Source organism: Artibeus jamaicensis, unplaced genomic scaffold, assembly GCF_021234435.1.
Source record: "Artibeus jamaicensis isolate MK-2021 breed Jamaican fruit bat unplaced genomic scaffold, CSHL_Jam_final contig_476, whole genome shotgun sequence".
NCBI classification, from domain to species: domain Eukaryota; kingdom Metazoa; phylum Chordata; class Mammalia; order Chiroptera; family Phyllostomidae; genus Artibeus; species Artibeus jamaicensis.
The window spans coordinates 365,979-376,326 of record NW_026521853.1 but is presented as its reverse complement, the minus strand read 5'-3'; the positions used below and the strand labels follow the sequence as shown (position 1 = coordinate 376,326).

Genomic DNA, 10,348 nt, shown 5'->3' with positions numbered 1-10,348 from the left:
AAAATATCAGTTTTTCATAGGGAAAAATACATATAAAGTCTACTTTTGACCCTGAGATGTGCGCAGAGGAATAAAAACCAAAAGGACATGTCATAAGTCACATAAGTGTCATATCTGCCTAAAAGTAGATTTGTCCCTTGCCATGTATAATGTAGTAATAATAATGATAATAGGAATAATCAAATGTTACAACATTGCCAAAGAGAAAAATAACTATAATAAGCTTTTTATGATTACCTTTTCCAGTATAAATTTTTTTCTTAATGCTGACTCACTTTGCACCCAACTGCAGTCCCAAGTGGGTGCTTTTTCTGTCTGCCACAGAAACATTCTGGGATTCTATGACTACCTTGCCTGTCAAGGGTGATACAGCTATCTGGGCATTCAGGAACCTTTTTAGGGAGTGAGCTGGCCATCGGGGCTCCTAATGCATGTTCACTGGGCTGTGCTTACAGCCCTTTGGCAGGTGGTCAAAGGATGGTGTCTGCCTACAGCACTACAGAGGCTGAAGGGGCTTGGAGAGGTCCTCAGAATCTGCTGTTTACTCAGGGCCTGTTATGGCTGCCCTAGCAAGTAACCGGATGTAACTGAGCAGACTGACAGAGGTCCTATGCATGAATGCAAGCTTATGTGGGTGACTCTGAGGGCATAGGTAGAACAGAAGCCTGTTCTACAGAGAATGTGTCCCAGGTTTGTACCACGCAGGGTCTGGCAAAAAATGATAGTGCTGAGAAAGTGGCTGAAAAACTAGGAGCTCTTTGGGTGAAAGAGAAGAGCAAGGGTTTCAAAAATGAGACTAAGGAGAAAGATGAGGAGAAGCAATAAGCCCTCTGCTGCAGAGTTGGTCTCCTTTTTTAAAAATTTTGCCTTCCTCTAGTTTTAGGTGTGTTTTTATTGTTTTATATTTTACAAAGGGCTTTATATATGCAGAACTGAATTTCAACAAAAATCAATTAATCATGTGGACAGATATTTATGAAATTAAATTAAATATGAATTTCTGTTTTTTCTTTTCCTAGTATTATTATTATTGTTATTTTTATTATTTTTAAATTTATTTAATTGTTATTCAAGTACAGTTTTCTGTCTTTTACTCCCATCCCAGTCCACCCCCCATGTGGACCACTCCCCACCTCCCTCCAATTTCCACCCCCCCTTATTTGTTGTCCATGTGTCCTTTATACTAGTTCCTATAAATCTTTCCCTTTTTCCCCTAAAATTACCCTCCCCTCTACCCTCTGGTCACTGTCCACCTGTTCTCTATTCCTGTTATTTTCACTTATGTTTACATGGCCTTCTAGTCTTACTTTTTTTTTTTTGATTTATTTTTTTAGGGGGAGGGGGGGGGGGGGGTTGTCTACTTTTCAGTGTTTTGATTAACTCTTTTCTATTAAACCTCAGCCTTATCACGATTCAGAGACCTAATACAATTGTCTTATCTGTTTGTTTCTCTTCTCTACCTGTCAATTTTAATCAAATTTTATCCATTCTAAGAAGACTTTCCTAATACCCAAGCTGAATTTTTTATTTTTAATCTTTAGATAACTTTTCATGGCTTAAAGAGACGTGTTTAATTTTAAATTTATGTGAGTATAGTCACATCCCTTAAATGCACTGAACATCATTTAGATAGAGACTGGTAGTTTTCATTTTTAACTCACCTGAAATTTTTGATAAATACCTGAATATATTTATGACATGAGTATTAATTATTCAGACTCATGCAATGTAATTTGGAATTTTAATTTTTAATGATATGGAAATATTATTTTATTATTCAAGTTCTGCGTTAGAAAAAGTTCAGCTTGTATAATTCACAGAGAAGTTTGGAATTACATAATATTTCAGAACACAGGTCATCATATTCTTGGATCTTTACTTTTTATGACCATGACTAAATCTGTGCACCATTAAAAAAGTATTCCTGAGTGTTAGCCATTATGGTATTTATAAAATATGACCCTTCGGTGACGCTCAGTATGACCAGGTCCTTGGCTAAATTATATATAGATTGTTGAGCTTTTCAATTGCTGAAGAATCTTCCACATCTGGGCCAAGTTAATTCAGTAGTTTCTGAGAGCCCTAAATGATTGCAAAAATGAATTATTTTTATCTCCTAAGTAAATGACATACTACTGCACATGGAATCTTGCTCCTGTCATTTTCTCTGTTTCAATATCTACATTCTTATCCCTGGGAACCATGGTTGTTCAATATATGCAAATTAATATATGTGACATACATTGAAAGATAAAAATTTTATGAGTATCTCAATAAATACAGAAAAATCATTTGACAAAGTACAACATCCTTTCATGACAAAAAACTCTCAACAAATTGGGTACAGAAGGAACATACCACAATGAACATATATAACATCCACATATATTTGGAAGTTTGAAAGTTTTTCCTCTAGGTTGAGAAGACAAGGTTATCCACTCACAACGCTTATTCAAAATAGTGTTAGAAGCCCAAGCTAGAGCAGTAAGATGAGATAATGAATTAAAAGGCATCCAAAGTAGAAAGGAAGTAAATGACATAATAGAAATATAAGGCATCAAAATCAGAAAATAAAGTTGTCATTATTTGCAGATGATATGATCTAATAGATAGAAAACCCTAAATACTGAACCAAAAAACATGTCAGAACAAAACAATGAATTCAGTAATGTTGCAGAATAGCTTAAAGATAAAAAGGGAATCTTAAAAGCAGCAAGAGAAAAGAAGAGAGTTACATACAAGGGAGTTCCCATAAGACTATCAGCTGATTTCTTAACAAACCTTGCAGGCAAGAAGGGACTGGCAAGAAGTATTCAAAGTGATAAAAAGCAAGGGCTTACACCCAAGATTACTCTACCCAGCAAAGCTATCATTTAGAATGCAAGCGCAGATAAAGTGCTTCCCGGACAAGGTAAAGCTAAAAGAGTTCATCATCACCGAGACCTTTTTATACAAAATATTAGAAGGATTTATTTAAGAAAAAGATCAAAACTATGAATAGTAAAATGACAACAAATTCACAACTATCAGAACCTGTATCAAAAAATAATAAGCAAACTGAACAGGAACAGAATCATACAAATGGAGATCACATGGAGTGTTATCATCATTGAGGGGTTGTGGGGGTGACTTCTTCACGAGGGGCCTCCCCAGTGCCACGGACACGCGTGAATGAATGAATATGGCCAAGACATGCTGAGATCTGCTTGGGGAGGAGGAGTGGGCTGTGGCCAGTTTCTCCGAGGAGAAAAAGGCCTTGAGCGCCCTCCCCCATAGCCTTTTATTGGGTTGTAGTACACAGGAATACAGGGTGGCAAGGATCAAACAGTAGATAACATTTCAAAGAAATCTGAGGGTTTCAGAGTTTGAGTCAGTGTCTGTCAGGAAGTGAGTTGCAGAAACTTTGGGAGACACACCCATTTCCTCTCAGACCCTTATCATATAAATGAAAGCACTCTTAGCACAGCATATTTCACAGGTTTATCAGCAAGTCTTTGTGATGCCAGATTTTTCCCCAGGGCACACTCTGGCGAGGCAAGGAGCTACACCTCTCCCCATCAGGTATTCAGGCTTAAGAGGATTAGAGCCAGGAAGTGCTTCTCCCAGAGAACCTGGGGACTCGGGCTATGTCAAAGCCGGGGGGCAAGAATCTATTGCTCTTTGTTGCAGCCCCCTGAGTCCTTCTATGAAGGCCTCCCAGGTGATCGAGTCTGGCTTAGGTTGCCCCCCACTGTGAGGGGTCTTACCCATCATTGACTTCCGACCAAGTTCTTGGGGCAGGGAGAGGAACTGAGGTGTTTGCTACCGGAGACAGGCTTTGTCTCCTGCGGCTCACATTCCAAAGGTCATCTCTCACCCTTAGCCATAAGGGGTAGAGATATAATTCCTAAAACCAGGCAGAGTGGTCTACTACAGGGGCCAAAATAGTCAAGATCATAATACTACAGAGGGGGAGGGAGGAGAATGGGGAAAAACATACAGGGGATAAGAAGTACAATTGGTAGGTACAAAATAAACAAGGGGGTGTTAAGAATAGTATAGGAAATGGAGAAGCCAAAGAACTTATAGATACAACCCATGGACATGAAGTAAGGCAGGGAGATTGCTGGAGGGAATGGGGGTATCAGGCAGAGGGAGGGCCAAGGAAAAAAATGAGACAACTGTAATAGCATAATCAATAAAATATACTTAGTTAAAATATAAAATCAATATAGACAAATCAGTTGCATTTTTATAAAATCGCAATGAAAATGAAAAAGAAATAAATGAAAATATCTCATTCATGCTAGCATCAAAAATAATAAAATACGAATAAATTTAACTAAGGCAGTAAAAGATCTATACAATGAAAACTACAAGACTTTTAAGAAAGAAGTTGGAGAAGACACAAATGAAATTTTATCCCATGTTCATGGACAGAATAATTAATTAGTATTTTAAAAATGTTCATGTTATAGAGTCCAAAGCCAACTATGTATCCAATTCAATCCCTATCAAAATTGCAGTGTCATTTGACTTTTGGTAGTGGGAACAAAATGATTTATACAGATCATGTACCATAGAAATGTATACTTGAAAGCAATGTAATCTTATGAAGCAATGATATCCCTATAAATTAAAAAAAATTCAATGTCATTTTTACAGAATTAGAAAAAAATCCTAAAATGTCTTTGAGAGCACAGTAGATCCTGAATAATCAAAGCCATCGTGAGAAAGAATAAAGCCAGAGGCATCATACTTCCAGATTTAAAACTATAGTACAAAGGTATGGTAATTAAAACTGTATGGTAGTGGCATAAAAATAAATGCATAGGTCAATGGATCAGTGTCAACAACTGAGAAATAAGCTCAGTTTATTTCTGAGTTTATTTATAAAAACATGAATAATATTTTATAAAATATTTTATTAAAATATTTATAAAATTAATAAATATTTGTGAAATTGTTTATTCTTATAAATATTTATAAAATATCAGTTTACTATATATCTCAAGCATATATAGTAAACTGATATTTTACAGGGAAGACAAGAATAAAACTCAGTGGAGAAAAGATAGTTTCCTCAGTAAATGGTGTTCTACACTCACTTTTTTAAAAAAATTATTTACTTATTTTTCAAATACAGTTTTCTGTCTATTTCTCCCATCCCAGCCTAACCCTCCCTGTGCTCCCCATCTCCCTCCCATTTCCACCCCCCTTAGTTCTTGTCCTTGTGTCCATAGTTGTTCCTCCAAATCCCCTTTTCCCCTTAAATTCCCTCCCCTGCCCCCTCTGGTCCCTGTCTGTCTGTTCTCTATTTCAGTGTCTTTGGTTATATTTTGCTTGCTTGTGTGTTTTGTTGTTTAGCTTCCTGTCGAAGGTGAGATCATATGGTATTTGTCTTTCAACACCTGGCCTATTTCACTCAGCATGCTTTCCAGTTCCATCCATGTTGTTGCAAAGGGTAGAAGCTCCTTCTTTCTCTCTGCTGCATAGAATTCCATTGTGTATATGTACCACAATTTTTGGATCCATTCATTTACTGATGGGCACCTAGGTTGCTTCCAACTCTTGGCTATTGTAAATCGTGCTACTAGGAACATTGTGGTGCATAGGTTCTTTGAAATTGATGTTTTAGGATTCTTAGGATATAATCCTAGCAGTGGAATTGCTGGGTCAAAAGGCAGGCCCATTTTTATTTTTCTGAGAAAATTCCATACTGTTTTCCGTAATGGTTGCACCAGTCTGCAATCCCACGAACAGTCAACTAGGGTGCCCTTTTCCCCCAACCTCTCCAACATTTGTTGTTAGTTGCTTTGTTTATGATAGCCAGCCTGACCAGTGTAAAGTGCTATCTCATTGTGGTTTTAATTTGCATCTCTCTGATAGCTAACGATATTGAGCATCTCTTCATGTGTCTCTGGATATTCTGTATGTCCTCCTTGGAGAAGTGTCTGTTCGAGTCCTTTTCCCATTTTTTAATTGGGTTGATTGTCTTCTTAGAGTGGAGTCATGTAAGTTCTTTGTATATTTTGGAGATTAAACCTTTGTCTGTGGTATCATTGGCAAGTATGTTTTCCCATACAGTTGGTTGTCTTTTTAATTTAATACTGTTTTCTTTAGCCATGCAGAAGCTTTTTATTTTGATGAGATACCATTTGTTTATTCTTTCCTTTATATTCCTTGCTCTAGGGGACATATCAGTAAATATGCTGCTGCGCAATGGATACACTCACTTTTAAAAAATACTGAAGGTTATGATTCAGATTGCATTGAACTTCATGGGAACCAGAGAGAAACATTTTATGTGGTACAATTTTAAACCACAAAGGACTATATTTGTTTTAACAAAGAAAAGAAAAAAAAACCTGTACTGGGACTTTGAGTTTTAATTTAATCTTGTTTTTGCCATAAAAACAAAGCCTTATTATGAATAAAATACTTTTTACAAAGTTTCTAGATGTACATTGGTTTGACAATAATGGGGTTTTAGAGTTTATTAAGAAAATATTTCATTTTACATATGTTGCTAGGTGATGTCACATAGAACTATTTTAGTCCAAACTTAGAAAGTCTGACGAGGAAGTAATTATCATTTTCATTTTAGGCACAAAAAAATGTGCTTAAAGGGTAAATCATATTTATCATTACAAAGCTAAGGCAAATATAGGATTAAAAAGTACATACTTTGATGTTGTCATATATATAATTCAAAAACACTCACAAACACAAACATTGTACTTGCTTTGTACAAAATGTTCATATTCTTGGATAACTGAAATGGAACCCCTTTGAGGGGTTATTCATTAAATTTATGTTTATTTGACACAACTCAAAGTTTTACCCAAAGAAAGTTGTGAGAGAGCATAGAATGGCTAGTCCCTATCTCACCTATATCAGTGTCTCAAATTTGTTGACCCCACATCTATACCTATACACCCACCCCCCATACTCCCCACAACTCCACCCACCCCCATAATACTTGCTTAGCCAAACTCCCATCTCTGATCTCCAGTTTGTAGGCTCTCATTCCTTAAATGGTAAATAATAGATAAAGCAAGGTATGTCCTCCAAACACAGTTCTTCACATACCGGGCCTTCAACTACAGTAGTAATATGAGCTGGAAAGCAAGGAGCTGAGAGTTTGAAAATGTTACCTAAATAGACAAGAGTCAAACTGCAGTCGTCTAATGCAGGGAGTGAAAGTACACACTGAAAATCCCTTTCTGTGTGTGAAAATGATATGCAGAAAGTACCTTTCTGAAAATTTTGTTCCCTGTATGTGGTCTTGATTTCTCCATTAGACTCCATTTTCACTCTACATATAACAAATATGATTTGAATCACTTTATGTTCCCATTTGTTTCTCAAATTATTAGTGATTTCATATTATTTTATACAGTAATTTTATGCTATTTTAGTGACCAACTTCAAGAGGAGTGTGTGTTTCCCTAACTGGTATGGCTCATGGGTTGGGTGTTATCCCACACACAGAAAAGTCTCCAGTTCTATTCCTGGTCAAGGCACATACCTGGGTTGTGAGCCAGGTCCCTGGTTAGGGGCATGCAAGAGGTGCCAACTGCTGTTTCCCCTACACACCAGTGTTTCCCTCCCTATCTTTCTCCCTCCATTCCCCTCTCTCCTAAAATAAATTAAGAAATTAATTAATTTTTTTTAAGAAAGAGTAGTGTGCCTTACCATTTCATTTTCTGCTACATTGCAAATGGAATATTATTCTTAACTACTGTATTTACACTTAAATATCTGTTAATTGTGAATGTCTGTTCCTTTTTGAGGTAGTTAGCCACACATTCTATTTCATTTATCTTTTCAACTTTTATTCTCATTATTTGAATATTAAATAAAAATTTTCAATACTTTTGAACCTCTAGAGCATTATTATTTCTTCCATATTAATCTTATAGAGAAACTTTACAGATGTTATATGCAAACTTCATCACTTTCCACTACTCAAGGTTATAAATCCACCCTTTCTGTCCTTCATAAATTGTGTTTCACTGGATATGGTGATTCTCCCCTTACCTGAGACAAATCAGTCTGCCTATAATTTAAATATTTTTGCATTTCTCTGAGAAGTTATTTTTCATATATTCTTTCATTCCCTTGTGTATTCTACCAGATCCTTAAAATTGGATTTATTCTATTATTATTTTAATGTGACTTTAACAATTTCTTCTACTTTTAAGATTTTATTTTATTTAAATATAGTTGGTATATAATGCAATATAATGGTTATAATAGATTCAGGTACAGAGTATAAAGATATTACACTTATATACTTTTCAGTGTGATCAGTCCACCAATTCTAGTAATCATCTGTCACTGTGTAAGCTAATCACAACATTATTGACTATCTTCTTCTTCCCTTTACACACATCCCCCAATTTGTTCTTTCTAATAACCACATCTTTGGTCTCTGTTTGTAAGAGTCTGTTTTTGTTTTGTTCTGTTATGTTTCTAGATTCCACATATAAGTGTAACTATATGGCATCTGTCTTTCTCTTCCTGACTAATTTCACTTAGCACAACACCCTCTAGATCTATTCATGCTGTCACAAAGAGCAAGACTTCATTCGTTTTAATTGCTGCATAATATTTCATTATATATTTCATATTTTTTATTCAGTTGTCTGTTGATGGGTACTTAAGTTGTTTTCATATTTTTGGTATTGTAAATAATAATGTAAAAACTAGAGCTGCATATTTAAAAAAACTTTTTATGAAACCATATATTTCTCTATGGATTTACCTTCTATCTTATGTATACATTAAATATTCTGAAAATACTTTCTTTAAAAAAAAACACTAGATCTATTTGCTCACCTTACTGTCAATTATTATGATCAATGCTTCAAAACAGGGAGATCACCAGTGACTTTCATGTTGCTAAATCTAAAATCAGTTTGGACCTTCTTTTACTTTCTTATTTTTAAAATATTCTCTCTGACTATGCAATTGCACTGCCCACTGCTATTTTCCTATGGATAACATTTATTTTTTAAATTTTCTTTTGATGGGTTTCCTCCTTAGCCCCAGCCATAGCATGTGGGATTTCTATAATGTTCTGATGATTACTACTTTCTGATGTAATTACTGCTATAATTTATGTCTATAGCATCAATTAAATTAATTAATTCAAAATGTAATTGGCTGATCCAAACATCCTCTGAGTTTATATGTAATTGTCTACTCCATATGTCAGATAGGATACTGTATATGTTCCTAAAACTCATCATGTATCAGACTGATCACCTGAGGTTCCCCAACAGATCTATTCCTTCCTTAGTATTTCATCACTGAATTTGTGAAAACCACAAATTATTTTTCCTCTCTTACTCTTTCCTCATGCAATACAATTACCAAGCCTTGTAAAGTCTTAGTTTTTACTCTCCCTCAAGTATGTCAACTTCTCTTTTCTTCTATGGTGACAACCTTAGTCCAAGCCCTTATTATCTCTTATTTGAACAAAAGTTAAAGGCCAATTATTCTCTTTTTTGGTTTATGCTGCTTTGATTTTTGTTTTTGTCAAGCCAGTCAGAGGAAGACATATACCATATGATCTCACTTATATGTGGATTCCAAATAACAAAATAAACAAATGAACAAAAAGAAAACAACAGAGGCATGAATAGGCTAATATTCATGGAATAGGCTGGTATATCTCAGAGAAGAGGGAAGAGGGTGGTTGGATGAAAGAAGATTAAGGGATTAGTCAAATTCAAGGAGACTGAATAGCATGCTATTAAACAATAAATAGGTTAATAATGAGAGTGAAGCAGAAATCAAAAAGTTTCTAGAAACAAATGAAAATGAACACACAGCAGTCCAAAACCTATGGGACACAGTGAAGGCAATCCTGAGAGGGAAGTTCATAGCAATACAGGCCTACATGAAAAAAGAAATGTTTAAATAAACAACTGAACCCTATGGCTACAAGGACAGGAGGAATGATAACAAAGCCCAGAGCAAGCAGCAGAAAGGAAATAACCAAGAGCAGATTAAATGACACAGAAACTAAAAGAACAATTCAAAAATCAATAAAGGAGCTGGTTCTTTGAAAAGATTTAAAAAATTGGCAAGCCTTTAATTAGACTAATCAAGAAAAAAAGAGAGGACCCCATTAATAAAACCAGAAATGGAAGAGGAGAGATTACAACTGATACCACAGAAATATAAAAGATTATAAGAAATAACTAGGAATAACTATAAGCCAAAAAATTTGAAAAGCAGGGTGAAATGGACAAATTTCTAAAAAATATAATATTCCAAAACTGAATCAAGAAGCATGAACAGACTGATAGCAACTAGTAAAGTTGAAGCAGTAATCAAAAACTCCCAGCATACAAAA

The 10,348-nt window shown here is 35.2% G+C and overlaps 1 non-coding gene across 1 annotated transcript; it reads left to right on the top strand.

The window, feature by feature from the left end:
* Window positions 1-265: 265 nt before the first annotated feature.
* On the top strand, window positions 266-390 carry LOC119043067 (small nucleolar RNA SNORA77). Its single transcript, XR_005081346.2, has one exon. It is a non-coding gene; the product is annotated as a small nucleolar RNA SNORA77 (small nucleolar RNA).
* The last annotated feature ends 9,958 nt before the right edge of the window (window positions 391-10,348 follow it).